This window comes from Acanthaster planci, unplaced genomic scaffold, assembly GCF_054643075.1.
Source record: "Acanthaster planci isolate LZ-2023a unplaced genomic scaffold, COTS_SCS Contig35, whole genome shotgun sequence".
In the NCBI taxonomy this organism is placed as follows: Eukaryota; Metazoa; Echinodermata; class Asteroidea; order Valvatida; family Acanthasteridae; genus Acanthaster; species Acanthaster planci.
Window position 1 is genome coordinate 1,287 of NW_028257659.1, and position 16,077 is coordinate 17,363.

A 16,077-nucleotide genomic window follows, 5' to 3' on the forward strand; every position below is an offset into this window, starting at 1 on the left:
TATTGCATAGCTGCATTTGAGTGAATGGGAGAATTGTCCCTGGGGCTCAAATTCCAGCGTAATTCAAACATGACTCAGCAACCTTTGATCTGAAGTCCAATTCCTAAATACCATTTTTCTCACAAGACAGTATTCATTGCGCTAAAACTTCATCAGGTTTGTTCTCAGATAACTTTCTTTAGATTTTGAGTGATTTTGTTGTCTCAAAGGAACATGATGCACAAAGGATCAGACAAATGATGGACTGTACCTTGAATACATGGGAAGCTATGATCACTATTCACAACATCAAACATACAGGGACAGTTGGCAGATAAAATTTCTCATGGTTTGAAAAGAATCAATCATGGCTCACCTATGCTCCTTCAGCCAGGTAACTTCATCTCCAAGAAAGGCCACAGTAAACACAACACTGAAACGAATACAAGAAGAATCGAATTTGTTAAATCTTCAGCAATTTCAAGCCATGGTGCCTTTGCAAATGACTCCAGAAACACAAGACACTTTAGCTCATGACTTCATATTTACTGGAGGTGTATTCAAGGCCAAACTCTTGAAGAACAAGTCCCAGCAGTGTAAATGATCCCTCCATGAAACTGCTTAGAGCTAGGATTGGTCACTCAAGCCTGGATGGTTACAGGCTCATGTTCACCTGCAGGTTCATGTTGATGAGACTAGAGCTAGGATTGGTCACTCATCAAGCCTGGATGGTTAGAGGCTCAAATTCACCTGTTGGTTCATGTTGCTGAGACTAAAACTAGGATTGGTCACTCAAGCCTGGATGGTTAGAGGCCCAAGTTCACCTGCTGATTCATGTTGCAGAGGCTGGAGCTAGGATTGGTCACTCAAGCCTCGACGGTTTGTGTCTCAAATTTACCTGCTGGTTCATGTTGCTGAGACTAGAGCTAAAGTACAGGTTAGAATTTTAGCCGACATGTAAACATGCTTAGTGTCAGCATGTACCGAGTCAAACAGACATGAAAGGAGATAACCGCAAAGACGAAACACGCTGACCCTGCATAACAGAGAACGCTGACACAGCAATCCAATCTACTAAGTATAAACATGCACACGCTAACCGCAAACCCTAGAACAGGCCTTTAATGACCGGATGGCATTTTCCCATTTTCCAACAACAATAAGTATTCAGTTTGACTGCAACTCAAGTTATCTTCAAATCCAAGGGAAATGTGGTCAGTAGTTTACCTTGTATGAAGCAGGCGTCACAAATCATATTTGAAGATAAAGTGTTTTGTTTGACCATGCAGGATCGATGAAAGTGCCATGCAAGCAACACTTTTGGTTTATGTCTAAGTTGTTCCAAAACTTCTGAATCAGGCACAGAAAATATTCGAGCGTGAAATCAATTTTTAGCCGAGAACTATAACTAGCAGTTTTTATGATAAAGCATTTCCTAAATTAGAGAAAACTGTTTTGTAAGAAATCCACAAAATATAAACGGGGTTTGACCTCACCGGTCCACAAGCCCAATTTTAGTCAAGACAGCCCACATGGCAGAAATCCTAGCATACACATAGATAGTTGTTGCCATACTCGCCATACTAGAGAAGAGTGTGTTCAAAATCGCATGAATATAAATTCGATGTCAGGTTGGGATTTTTCCCATCAATTTTCAACCTTGGAGCTGAAAAATCTACCAAAAGAAATCGCTATGATTGTGACAAAATTACCACCAAACTAAACGACAAAGATCGTACCAAAATGATAGGAAGTCGGATCTGCACGTGCGATGTACATATCTGCATGGGAGGCACTATCTGGGTGCAAACCAGGTACAGTAATGAATAATAAAGCATACGACGTACAGTGTACACATAAATAAAACATGTGATGTTTCATGAGCCGATACTGCATTTGCCATGCACAGCGCCACAAGGGTATGTTTTTCCTCAGATTATGTACATGTATGTGTGTACAGTTGTACACACATGTACATGTAGTTAAATGAGTTGGAATGTGCTGAGGTGGACTGGAGAAGCAAGCAGCTCCTCTCCCATTGAAATATCCCATTACATAGCACAGTGTCTCAACATTAACCTCTCCTAACCAAATCCTATTGTCTGGCTTCTCACACCTGTTTTTACTGAACGTCAGAGGGTGCCAGCGTGTTCCTGGTGCTATAGGCAAGTACTTCAGGTAGGTGGAGCTCGTAGGCTTGGTTGCCAGTCCACCTAGGACAAGGACAACCTTATTTCCAACCCGGGTAGGTAGTACTCGTTAGCCTAGGTTGGCGGTCTGCCTAGGAGAGGGGCAATGTTATTTCCAACCCGGGTAGGTAGTACTTGTTAGCCTAGGTTGGCGGTCTGCCTTGGAGAGGGACATTGTTATTTCCAACCCAGGTAGGTAGTACTTGTTAGCCTAGGTCGGTAGGCTGCCTAGGAGAGGGACATTGTTATTTCCAACCCGGGTAGGTAGTACTTGTTAGCCTAGGTTGGCGGTCTGCCTAGGAGAGGGGCAATGTTATTTCCAACCCGGGTAGGTAGTACTCGTTAGCCTAGGTCGGCAGGCTGCCTAGGAGAGGGACAATGTTATTTCCAACCCGGGTAGGTAGTACTCGTTAGGCCTAGGTCGGCCGTCTGCCTAGGAGAGGGATAATGTTATTTCCAACTCGGGTAGGTAGTACTCGCTAGCCTAGGTTGGCAGGCTGCCTAGGAGAGGGACAATGTTATTTCCAACCCAGGTAGGTAGTACTCGTTAGCCTAGGTTGGCAGGCTGCCTAGGAGAGGGACATTGTTATTTCCAACCCGGGTAGGTAGTACTCGTTAGCCTAGGTTGGCAGGCTGCCTAGGAGAGGGACAATGTTATTTCCAACCCAGGTAGGTAGTACTCGTTAGCCTAGGTTGGCAGGCTGCCTAGGAGAGGGACAATGTTATTTCCAACCCGGGTAGGTAGTACTCGTTAGCCTAGGTTGGCAGGCTGCCTTGGAGAGGGACATTGTTATTTCCAACCCAGGTAGGTAGTACTCGTTAGCCTAGGTTGGCAGTCTGCCTAGGAGAGGGACATTGTTATTTCCAACCTGGGTAGGTAGTACTCGTTAGCCTAGGTTGGCAGGCTGCCTAGGAGAGGGGCAATGTTATTTCCAACCCGGGTAGGTAGTACTTGTTAGCCTAGGTTGGCGGTCTGCCTAGGAGAGGGGCAATGTTATTTCCAACCCGGGTAGGTAGTACTCGTTAGCCTAGGTTGGCAGGCTGCCTAGGAGAGGGGCAATGTTATTTCCAACCCGGGTAGGTAGTACTTGTTAGCCTAGGTTGGCGGTCTGCCTAGGAGAGGGGCAATGTTATTTCCAACCCGGGTAGGTAGTACTCGTTAGCCTAGGTCGGCAGGCTGCCTAGGAGAGGGACAACTCTGATCATAAACCTGTGCAGATAGAGCTCGTTAACCTTATTAATTGGCAGTCTAGCTATTCCCGTAGCTGTTTGTATGTGACAGCAGTCACACCCCTGGCAAAGTTAGTTTTAAAGGATATATCAGTCTTTGCATGTGAAGACTGTTTCCCAGCAGAACGAACGGATAAGATCAACAGTGGATCCAACGGTCGTGAAGGTGGTGTCAGCAAGCGCTTTGGAGTGGGTTAGAGCACGGACGGGACATGTAGTAAGTCCTGGTCATCCACTTCAGCCTGGCAGGCGATCTCCAATTGTAACGGTTCATTGTGCCATTGGACAAAGACTCACCAGGTCGAGAGAGTGGGACGACCCCTGTGCAATGATTCTCCCACTATAAAACACTCACACACAGGTCCGTTATGCAACTCATCATTGATCTGCCGTCCCTTTCAAAGTCTTGCGACAATGGGCAAGTGGCGGTGGCAACAGTTGTTTGGTGAGTACTGGCAGTTGTCAGTCACAAACCTGCACGTAGGCGGCCTTTGGGAGAGTGGTCACTTTCCTCCTAAACTTGAGTGCAACCAGGAGAGGTCGGCAGCACCTAGGGCGACCCGGCAGCCTCTTTAGGACAGCACTGCCCACCATTGTATGAGGGAGGGGGTTAGAAAAGGAACTCTAAGCAAATGCCTTGCCCCTTCAAGTCTGATCAGCTTACCGCGGTTGACAGACTCATCCTAATAGAATAGAATAGAATAGAATAATAAAATAACCTCCTAGAATAATAACAGTGAAAGCAAAATGAAAACGAAAAGAAAATTCATCACGGGAGGAGCACTGGATGCCAAGACAGCTGCTGTACGGTGAATTGGTGTGTGGCAAACGAAGCAAGGCCGGCCCAAGAAGAGGCTCAAAGGCTGTGTCAAATATAACCTTCAGATGTGCGACATACACCCTAAGGACTTTGAGTCTCGAACCAGCAACAGACCACTATGGCAATCACTTGTGCACAAAGCCAGCTCCAGGTTCCAGGAGTCCTGTCAACAAAATGTGATTGTAACGAGGGAAAAATGCCACCAGCGAGACAGCCGGCTGATGACAATGACTGACTTGCGGTGCCCCCACTGTCCCAAACTTTGCGCATCCAGCTTCAGATTGCGCAGCCACCTTTGAGTTCGAGTTGCTATAAAACGATGACGTCTTCTTTGAATCCAAAGGACCACTACCACATACATATACCTGACTTGTGCCCGTTTGTACTCCACACACGCTCACAGTTTCATGCTTAATATTTTTTATCAAAATGTGCCTGATATTTTGCGCCTGTTTGTACTCAACATGTGCCCACAATTTAAAAAACCCAAGTATGAAATAATGGGTGCATGTGGAGCATATATGGGTGCAAGTTAGGTACATTTAAGAAAAAGAAATACCAAGTATGAAATTGTGGGCCCATGTAAAGAACAAACGGGTGCAAGTCAGGTACATTTGAGAAAAAGAAATACCAAGTATAAAATTGTGGGCCCTTGTAAAGAACAAACGGGTGCAAGTTAGGTACATTTGAGAAAAAGAAATAGTAAGTATGAAATTGTGGGCCCTTGTGGAGAACTAACGGGTGCAAGTCAGGTACATTTGAGAACAAGAAATAGTAAGTATGAAATTGTGGGCGCACGTGGAGTCTAAACAGAGCAAGTCAGATACAGGAGCCTACCCGTATAGTACATGTTTTATTTATGTTACGTCACATGTTTCATACAGTTGGGGTCAAAAGGATTAGGATGGTCGGGATGGTATGAGGAAAATGAGCTATCCTCCTATCCATGAAGTTTCCCATACGGCCTGCGTCTTAAAAAGCCTCTCCTAATCAAACTCCTTCTGCTTGGCTTCTTGTGCCGACCCTGTTTAAAACCGATGGCAGAGGTGTGAAGGAGGGTTTCTTGCGCCTCAAAACCAGATTGCTCCGAGCAGGTGGGGCACGTAAGCCTTGGAAGGCAGCCAACCTAGAGAAGGAAATCTCTGATTCCAAACCTGGGCTGGTGAGACCCATTAGCCACGGCAACCCACCGAAACCATTCGGCAGCGGGAATGGTGGATTTGTTGATTAATTTCACTATTTGGCTCTAGGCGTTGGTCTACACGCTGACCAGATGGCAAAAGTCACCACGAGGGCTGGGCCCCTTTAGGTGGTTGAGGACACGTTTTAGCTCCCTTCCGGCATCCTCTGCAGCAGCACCAGTGCCAGGCCATATTGGTAGCCGCCTTTCAATCTGGGTCCCACTGGGAACGCCGAGAGGGCCCCACGGCAACTGGCCTCTGCTCTGGGGTCGAACGTTTTGCCAAGTCAGCAGAGGAAGTCCCACGGCGCCAGTGAGGAAGGCGATAACAGCAGGCTTGAGCAGCTGGAAGCTGGTAGACTCCTGCACGTGGGCGGCCCATACGTGATGGTCGTGTGCTCATCGACCACGAGCAGAGGCGGTGCTCGGTCCTGTCTGTGCGACCAGGCAGCTGTTTTTAGAGATAGCACTGCATGCCTCATTCAGAGGATGCCCCTGGAAAGGTGGGGTACACAAAGCCTGCTCGTCTTAACCCTTGCCAGACTATCGCATCTGGCGGGGCGCAGTTACTGCGATCGAAAGAGTGAACTGCTTCAAAAGACTGTCAGGAACGGCAATGTTACTGCACAAAAGACACTAACAAGAAAAGATCGTGTACAGGCCCTGTATTTCAATAAATCTTCCCGTAATATCTTTTTTCTTAGCCAAAAAATTATGGCGTATTTACGGAAAGCTATTGTTGCGTTGCATTTTATGATCTCTTGATGTGAAATACTGAAAATCTGTTATTACTTAAAATCAGGATTGGACAATTCTGGAGAGGGAACCTTTAAAAATATATCATAGTAAACACTTCCAGTTTTGAATTCAGAAGTCAATGGATATGGAGGTACATGTATAACAAGGGGCAGAGGTAAAACAACTTGTACATGAACAAGCAAATGAAGCAAACTAAGCTGAGGGATTGACAAAGTCTGTAAGTTTTTCCAAACAACCATCTGATTCAGTCTACAGCAAGTATTGAACACATGACAAAAAATCATGGTGTGTTGAGTGACTCAAGGCCAGTCTCTGGAAACAGCAAACCACTTAAGACAGTAACCACCCATTACAAGCCCACTGGTAATGCAAACAGTCCTTCATAGTAAGTGACCTACTAGCGCAAAATTCCTCCACAACTTCCCCTCAATAAATAAACTGCTACTTGCGGGTAAATTGTGGGGAAAGTATTCACTCTCCCCACAATTTGAGATGACTCCTAAACGTCAGGAAAATCTACCACTCCAGTGCAAAAAGGGACCAACAACCGCATTTGGATACCTCTCAAGCTACGTTGCTGGCAAATGGTGCTCAGCTCTCAGAGTCTCATATAGAGAATGTGCAGAAATTTGTGGGTCCTTACAAGTCCTGCAATGCTTAGTGGGAAGAACTGAGCTCAACAGCCTATGATGTGGCTAAAGAAGTATTAGGTTTCCGTAAACGAAAGCATGAAGATTGGTTTGACGAAAATGACATCACAATCAGCCCTTTGTTTGCTGCTGTTAGGACAACAAATATTGTCAGGCAGAGCTACACGCAGCACCACCACCAAATTGAGAGAAGCTAAGGCAAAAGTTCAAGCAGCAACTCGAGCTATGAAAAACAACTGGTGGTTGAGAAAGGCTGATGAGCTGTAAACCTTCGCAGACACGAACAACACCAAGGCCTTCTATGATTGCCTTAAGACAATCTATGGGCCGTCGCAGATAGGTACGACTCCTGTACTGAGTGCAGACAGTGAACATATGTTCACATCACCTGACGACATTCTGCGTCGGTGGAAGGAACACTCCCAAACACTACTTAATCAGCCATCTTGTGCTGATGAAGCAGCGATTGACAGAATAAAAGCCAACCCTGTGCACAATGGGCTTAATGTCCCACTGTCCTTGGAGGAACTCGTCAAGGCAGTCAAGAACACAGCGCTGGAAAAGCCCCTGGTGCAGACGGAATTTGAGCGCATTGTTTTACTCGGCTAAAACCTAGACACGCTACAGAAAGCACATAAACAGGCTCTCTGCCGTCCAGCTAAGGCAGCTTCATACAATCACGGGTGTCTCCTGGAGGGATAAGATCACTAATGTTGAAGTTCTAAAACGAGCCAACATGCCTTCCATTGAATCTATCCTGGCTCAAACGCAGCTTTTTTGGGCTGGTCATGTCCTACGTATGTCTGATGACCGCATCCATAAGGCCCTTCTAAACAGCGAACTGTCTCTGGTGAAGCGAAATCGTGGACGACCCCTTCTTCGCTACAAAGACGTGTTGAAACGCAACATTAGTGTTGCCGGTCTCCCAGCAGACTGCGAGCGTCTAACCCAAGATCATCAGACATGGTGGGCCCAAGTCCAACGGGGGCAGAAAGGGTTCAAGAGGCTTGGGTCTGCACACAGGAGGAACGGCATGCACGCAGGCATGCCCATGCTGTGGAGACACCTCATGCCGGCATCGTCTGATAAGACGGTCCGACTACTACTATGTCATATGTTGCATTATTCATGACCATACCCGGCTTGCGCCCAGATAGCGTCTCCCTATCCACAACTTCATAAATATGCATATGTGTGATGTGAAAGGGCTGTAGCTTTGCATATGTTGGCGCTGTATTGAAATAAATATATGCAATACACTCATTTCGATTTATGATTGGTGGTTGGGATGAAAGCGCTGGAGTGGTTGTAGTTTCGTGATTGCTTGGTAGTGGCATGATCGCAACACGGTTGCGGCAGAACATCTGTTATTGGCATGGCACCCAATGAAAAATTCAAGTTAAAATTCATGCAAGTTCAGTAGGTTTTTTTTAGATTAATGGAATTCTTATACATCAACTCAATTTCCATAAATTAAGAAATACTTCATTGTAAAATCAGCTTGTTATAATAGTTCTGGCTGAGGAATGGATTTCTTTTGTGGTTACTATTTATTTGTGAAAAAAGTTTCTCACACAATCAGGAATTGCTGAAACCAATCTAGCATTAGAATTGGCAGGAAAAGCGTTGTCGCCACTCCAGTCGATCCTGTAAGTTTCAAATTCAAAGCTTACATTTGGGAAAAAGTTTTGTAGTATCTAAACACACACAGTGCACTATTGGCCATCTTCAATGAAATTGGGCATTTTCCAGATGTAATCCGACTGAACAAATTTGCAATCCAAAACTGAAAGAAAAAGGCTGTATCATACATATTTCGATACTTTAAGATGGCCATCTTGTCAGCCAGGCACTACATGTACATGATTTCACGTATTCAGTGCGCTGCCATACAGTGTACATTTATACATGTACATGCACAAAGCTGGAGCGACGGCTCTGTGTGTGCAGTGGTTTACTGTTGTCAGTCACATTTGCCGTCTGCGGTCACAAGCCCTGCCAAGATAATGAGGTCGATCTGGGGTCAGGCTTATCATGCTTTGGACCAGCAATGCAAAGTAAAAACTGCAAAGCGTGTATTGATCATCATATGCCAGGTTCATCACTTATCGTGTTAGAGTGACAGCTAATGTACTGTACAATTTGTCACTCAAGTAGCATGATTATAGAGGCTCAAGTTCATCTGCTGGTTCATGTTGCAGAGGCTGGAGCTAGGATTGGTCATTCAAGCCTGGATGGTTAGAGGCTCAAGTTCATCTGCTGGTTCATGTTGCTGAGACTAGAGCTAAGATTGGTCACTCAAGCCTGGATCGTTAGAGGCTCAAGTTCACCTGCTGTTCATGTTGCTGAGACTAGAGCTAGGATTGGTCACTCTAGCCTGGATGGTTAGAGGCTCAAGTTCACCTGCTGTTCATGTTGCTGAGACTAGAGCTAATGGTCACTCAAGGCTGGATGGCTAGAGGCTCAAGTTCATCTGCTGGTTCATGTTGCTGAGACTAGAGCTAGGATTGGTCACTCAAGCCTGGATGGTTAGAGGCTCAAGTCCACCCGCTGGTTCATGTTGCTGAGACTAGAGCTAGGATTGGTCACTCAAGCCTGGATGGTTAGAGGCTCTTGATCACCTGCTGGTTCATGTTACTGAGACTAGAGCTGGAATTGGTCACTCAAGCCTGGATGGTTAGAGGCTCAAGTCCACCCGCTGGTTCATGTTGCTGAGACTAGAGCTACAGTACATTGCGATTCAAAGTTAACACCAAAATGGGAAAATTGTTTTCACATTTTTTCTCTTCCAAGGGAATTCTTTTTCATTTCACAAATTGTGAAAAAGTTGGCCAAAAGTGAGACAAGATTTTCACACTTTTTCTCACAAGTGGGAAAAGATTTTCACAGATTTTCTCTGGCAATGGGGAAATAATTTGGCAAGCTTTCTTCATTAAGTAGTATTTGTGCATGTACATGTAGACATCAGGAAGTTTTTGTTCTCTGTGGTTTCAAACATGCGCATTTACATGTATTGGCAGATGTACGTACTGTAATTTCGGAATATATGCCTTGTATCCGGTTATCTCGATGTTTTCACGATGCCGACCAAAAAATATCACCACATCTCTTCAAAAACCGCCACGGGACCTTGTGCATGCCCCACCACATCGCGAAGCACAAACTGCATCTACACCTACCGCGACATCCTGACAGCTAGTGCATGCCCATTCATGGACAGTCCAATCGCTGACTTTTTCCAATAACCATGGGACCACAGAAAGTGACATGTCATCAGAAACCCAAGTGAAAACAGACCCGGTATGTCACACCAAACACAATCGGCAAAAAAAAACAGATTTGCTACATGAAGATACACGTACAATTTAAGCAGTTGATTTTTTTTATCAATCAAAAGAAACCTTTCGGTAACAAAACAATAAATGTAGTATTTCAATGTTGATTGTTTTGGTGAGCCAAACTACACCACGAGAATAAATAAAAAGTGGGCAAATAACCCATGTCGCCACACCAGTGCTTTGTGACTTCAAGACTTGGGGACTCCAGTTTAATTACTCAAAATCCAGATAACTTTTTAAAAAATTATTCTCCTACATCAACGAGTGTTTATTTATGGTAATCGAAGAAAACAACTGCGCCATGCAGGCGCGGCTCGCCGTGGAGAGTACATCCCCGCAATCGCACTGCAAGGACCGGACGGCTTGGCTGAGGAAATCGTTACTAGACTACAACAGCACACTCCACTTGGTGAGTTGGCCTCGACCGGCCCCAAGCGCAGCACAGCCTGCGTAATGGACTCTTCACTGCATAGAAGGCGTGTGGAGAATTTTTGCTACACAATGCTTCTCATTTTTGTAAGTTTCCGCATAATTTTTGGAACCTTTCGCACTGCTTTCGCAAACTTTTCACACTGTTCTCGAACACTATTTTTTTTCTTCAATGTTTTTGCAAATGTTCAAGTTCAACAGCTGGTTTGTGCCTGTGTCCATGAACAAGACATTTCACCCTTTCTATAATAACAGCATATTAGATGGAGCTATTCAGGCCATTTCAATGGGATACTTACATCAACATATAGGTCAGATCACCTGGATGGTCATTCTTGAGATAGTTTGCTGGTGAAAGGAACTATAGAAGACAAAACCAGTGAATTCTGATGAGAAAAAGAAAAGGGTAAATCTGTGTTAAGGTGGTTACACCTAAAGACAAGTTTGATAAATGTCAACCAAATGATGAAGAGTATAAAGAAAAGAGAAAAGGTTAGAAAAGAAAAGAAAAAATAAGAAAGAAAGCACCATGCTGCTACTATTTATTTTCAATGGCGATAGAAACAGGATCAAGAGTTTCTGTGCAGGATGGACGTATTGATAGTGAAGCACAATCCTGCAATTGTAGAGATCAATCAATTACCCCAACACGGTGCCTCTACAGGGGGAAGGGTGTGCAGAGAGAACCCACAATGCCTTCAGAGGGGGAAGGGTGTGCACAGAGAACCCACGATGCCTTCAGAGGGGGGAGGGTGTGCACAGAGAACCCACAATGCCTCCAGAGGGGGGAGGGTGTGCACAGAGAACCCACAATGCCTCCAGAGAGGGGAGGGTGTGCACAGAGAACCCACGATGCCTCCAGAGAGGGGAGGGTGTGCACAGAGAACCCACGATGCCTCCAGAGAGGGGAGGGTGTGCACAGAGAACCCACAATGCCTCCACAGGGGGGAGGGTGTGCAGAGAGAACCCACAATGCCTCCAGAGAGGGGAGGGTGTGCACAGAGAACCCACGATGCCTCCAGAGAGGGGAGGGTGTGCACAGAGAACCCACGATGCCTCCAGAGAGGGGAGGGTGTGCACAGAGAACCCACGATGCCTCCAGAGAGGGGAGGGTGTGCACAGAGAACCCACGATGCCTCCAGAGGGGGAGGGTGTGCACAGAGAACCCACAATGCCTCCAGAGGGGGGAAGGTGTGCACAGAGAACCCACAATGCCTCCAGAGAGGGGAGGGTGTGCACAGAGAACCCACGATGCCTCCAGAGGGCGGAGGGTGTGCACAGAGAACCCACGATGCCTCCAGAGGGAGGAGGGTGTGCACAGAGAACCCACAATGCCTCCAGAGGGGGGAGGGTGTGCACAGAGAACCCACGATGCCTCCAGAGGGGGGAGGGTGTGCACAGAGAACCCACAATGCCTCCAGAGGGGGAGGGTGTGCACAGAGAACCCACGATGCCTCCAGAGGGGGGAGGGTGTGTGCAGAGAACCAACGATGCCTCCAGAGGGGGGAGGGTGGGGACAGAGAACCCACAATGCCTCCAGAGGGGGGAGGGTGTGTGCAGAGAACCCACGATGCCTTCAGAAGGGGGAAGGGTGTGTACAGAGAACCCCCAATGCCTCCAGAGGGGGAGGGTGTGCACAGAGAACCCACAATGCCTCCAGAGGGGGGAGGGTGTGCACAGAGCACCTACGATGCCTGCAGAGGGAGGAGGGTGTGTGCAGAGAACCCACAATGCCTCCAGAGGGGGAGGGTGTGCACAGAGAACCCACGATGCCTTCAGAAGGGGGAAGGGTGTGCACAGAGAACCCACAATGCCTCCAGAGGGGGAGGGTGTGCACAGAGAACCCACAATGCCTCCAGAGGGGGGAGGGTGTGTGCAGAGAACCCACGATGCCTCCAGAGGGGGGAGGGTGTGTGCAGAGAACCCACAATGCCTCCAGAGGGGGAGGGTGTGCACAGAGAACCCACGATGCCTTCAGAAGGGGGAAGGGTGTGCACAGAGAACCCACAATGCCTCCAGAGGGGGGAGGGTGTGCACAGAGAACCCACGATGCCTCCAGAGGGGGAGGGTGTGCACAGAGAACCCACGACGCCTTCAGAAGGGGGAAGGGTGTGTACAGAGAACCCACAATGCCTCCAGAGGGGGAGGGTGTGCACAGAGAACCCACGATGCCTCCAGAGGGGGGAGGGTGTGCACAGCGAAACCACGATGCCTCAACAAGGAAGTGTGCAATCAGGCAAGGAAGTCAAAGATTTATAAAAAAGTTAAATGCAAGACCGTCCACAGGTCATCTTATAAGTCCTTTAAACCACACAATTTCAGAGACTGATGTTGCGCACATTCCATGGAGTCCGTAAGCAGTAAGCACGGCAAATGGCACACTTACTGTTTCTCTGATGAAAAATTTGCTCAACTCATCAGTGACATAACAATGAAGAACTGTGTGAGTGTATTACCATTAGAAAGGTAAGTAAACTTTAATTTCTACTGTAGTGAATTTAAGTACAACTTTAAAGCAGCTCTATAGGCCTTTTGACAAGGCTGCCATATCTGTCTTGTTCCCTTTTGGCCCACTGGAAATAATGTAACTTGACATATTGATAAAAGGGAACAGACCAGCTTTTCCTTTCAGCCTCAATTTGGTTACACTGTTTTAAATGGTAGAAAAGTAAACTGACTGCCCTGTGAGAGAGGTCTATGAAGCAAGGCCCCAGTTTTTAGCAATAGAGTGCTTTCAAGTACATGTACACTTTACTTTAACAAGACAAAATAAACGGCAGGGGTCAGTGCGACAGTGAACACTTGACAACTTAAACATGATTGGGGGGGGCAGGTGTGCACAGACAGCCAGTGAACATGGGACAATATGAGGGTCTAATCATGGACCATGCTGGAAAGCTGAACATGATTAGGGGGGAAGGTGTGCACTGAAAGCCAGTGAACATGGGTCAACATGAGGGTCTCACCATGGACCATGCTGGAAAGCTAAACATGATTAGGGGGGAAGGTGTGCAGACCTGCCAACTTTTAGAATCGCAAAAGTGTATTTGAAGGTTTCAAAATGTTTATTTTTCAATAAAATGTGTATTTTCCCAAACAAACAGGAAAGACAAGCTTACAAGTACCTTTGTGGGACTACATACTATTTGAACTTTAAGACTAACTTGTGCAGGGTTAAATGGACCTTATAATTTCCTGGTGTTGCTCACAGCAGTTGCTTTCTTGCATTTACGCAACAGTTCATTTTGGTGTTCACGTTGCTGCCGTGGCCTGGCTGTGACTTGGGTGTATATTTGGTTTGTGAGAGAGTCTGACAGGACTGCAGTGCTTAGGCTGGATCTTGAGTTGGTCGCACTTTTGCACACTATGCTGAAAATTCTTTCGTCTTCAGCATTGCTGTGGGAGATGGACAGTATGGTGAGAACCAGCTTTGACAGGTGTTGATACTTGAGATGGATGGTTGCTTTGTCCTTGATATGGGAAATATGAAGCCAACTTTCATCTGCCCTTTTCTCCAATAATGAGTCCATAGCCAGTTCCACATCAACCTGGTAGTTTGCAAACTCTATCTCCAACTGGTCAAGTTTGTCCTCTATGATATGAAATCTCTTCACAAAATACAGCACGGGAGAGAAGCCTACTGCAAGTCGTTTGTTGACATTTGCCACCTCTGCATGTTTCAACATCTCATCATTCAAAGGGAATGCTCTGATGACGTATTCACAGATGGCTGTGAAATACTTTCTGACAGACCTGTAGAACTCCTCCAGTTGACTTGATGTAAACTGGTGACTACTAATGAAGCCTCTGATTTCCTGACCTAGGACTAGGTCTGCATTTGCTTTTTGGTTGTTTGGATCCTTGTACTGGCATTCCCTCAGGTCTGATAAAGGTTTGAGGATGACTGGTCTCACAAATCTCAGCATAACATCTTTGAGAAAACCATTCAGTGTCTCATGAAGCACTTGTATCATTGGTTCATCTCTCTGAAGTTCTAAATTCAGATGGGTGAAGAGTGGTGATGTTTGTTTTAAAAACAAACAATAAAGTTTATTTCAGTCATCCAGAGGTGTTGCATGAATGTTTGCAGCTTTTGTGGTTGCACTTTTTTCAGACTTTGGCATTGAGGCTGCATTACCAGTTGGTTTGGTAGTGGTTGATGTGGTGCTTGCTTTACTGTTCTCTTGAGGGGAACTGCTTTCTTTCCTAGGACTGCAGCTGTACTCTTGGCCATGGGAGTTGATGTAGGTTTCTTCTTGGGGATTGGTTAGGCATCGATTGCCCTGGCAAAACCATTGCTGCTGCTCTGTGAACTGTGAACTCTGGAGCTCTTTCCAGCACATGATGCTGTTGTAATGCTTGCACTCTCTTTGGTTTGCTTCAATTTCTGTTTCTTTGGTTGATTTGAATCATCCTCATTCTTTCTTTTCGCTGACCCATGACCAGCTTCCCGCTTGAATTATTCTAGCAATGCAGGCCACTGTTCCAATAGTCTGTTCAAAGCTTTCTCAAGGGAGAGCCATCGGGTGCACACGTTTCAATATCTTGTGATCTGCTGTGCCACACAGGCTCTGCACTCCTTTCACTTTGTAACAACCTCGACTCCTTAACTGACGCAAGATGTTTTTAGTAGCGCTGAATTTTGAGTCTCAGTAACCGAACTCGAAGCAATCATCCTGGCCCAAGTGCACAAACAATTCAGACTTAAAAGATGTCTTTGTTGACAAACAGAAGTTGGTTAAGAATACGAGTTTCTTTTATTCTCAAAACTTCGCCTCATGCAAAGCTCCTCACAGTCAAACAGGGAGTTGGTGAGGAAAACTGTTTGCTAAGAAGTATTTCACCGCAGCAAAATACTTCACAAAGCAAGTATTTTCTCAACATGAAAACACTTCACAGGCTCAAAGCATCGAAGCTGGTCTCATCAGACTTTAGCTCTCTGCTCGCAAAGTTCCAACTCGATTTCTCAACACACTTTCAGGGTTTTTACACTCTACAAATCAACTATATTAACATAGTTACTGAATATAAGTCACAAGTAAATTATGCAGTGAGGTTACATCACCCTGCTCTAAATTGATGACTAATTCCATTGATCAATCAGAATAAAACCAAATGATTTAAACCCATGACTTATATCAATTACTTAATAAAGTTTCACCCCTTCATTTAAAAGAAATATTATTCCTTGAAACAAGGAAAGTTGTGGGTGCACTGGCCTCCGCCCCCACATTCCAAGTAGCTAACCAAGTTTTATCAATGGGTCAACTGGCCTTGGTGAACATCTGGTGTTTGACTCATTGACCACTACACTTTTCTGGAAACCTGTTCACAAAATTGCAACATTGTTACAGAGTTCTTTGTGGCGCTTGGACGACTTCTCCAAATAATAGTAGATGGAGATCAGTACATCAACTGGAGTGAAAGGCAAAGTGGAAGCTTCTTTTTTTCTGCTGCTAAGTGAAGACGGTGGCAGGGGCATCTAAGAACAAATCTATCTGGA

At 45.9% G+C, this 16,077-nt stretch overlaps 1 long non-coding RNA gene across 3 annotated transcripts in view; it reads right to left on the reverse strand.

The window, feature by feature from the left end:
- Positions 1-235: 235 nt before the first annotated feature.
- Positions 236-16,077, reverse strand: part of LOC147795409 (uncharacterized) — a 32,746-nt gene continuing 16,904 nt past the window's right edge. The window contains exons 6-7 of one of the 3 annotated variants that reach the window (XR_015423912.1): positions 10,874-10,960; positions 236-412 (exon numbers count right to left, since the gene is read on the reverse strand). This is a non-coding gene — a long non-coding RNA (uncharacterized LOC147795409). Of the gene's footprint in view, positions 413-3,189; positions 4,082-10,873; positions 10,961-16,077 lie in introns of those variants that run through there. The other 2 variants (XR_015423913.1, XR_015423915.1) reach the window with 2 other exon arrangements.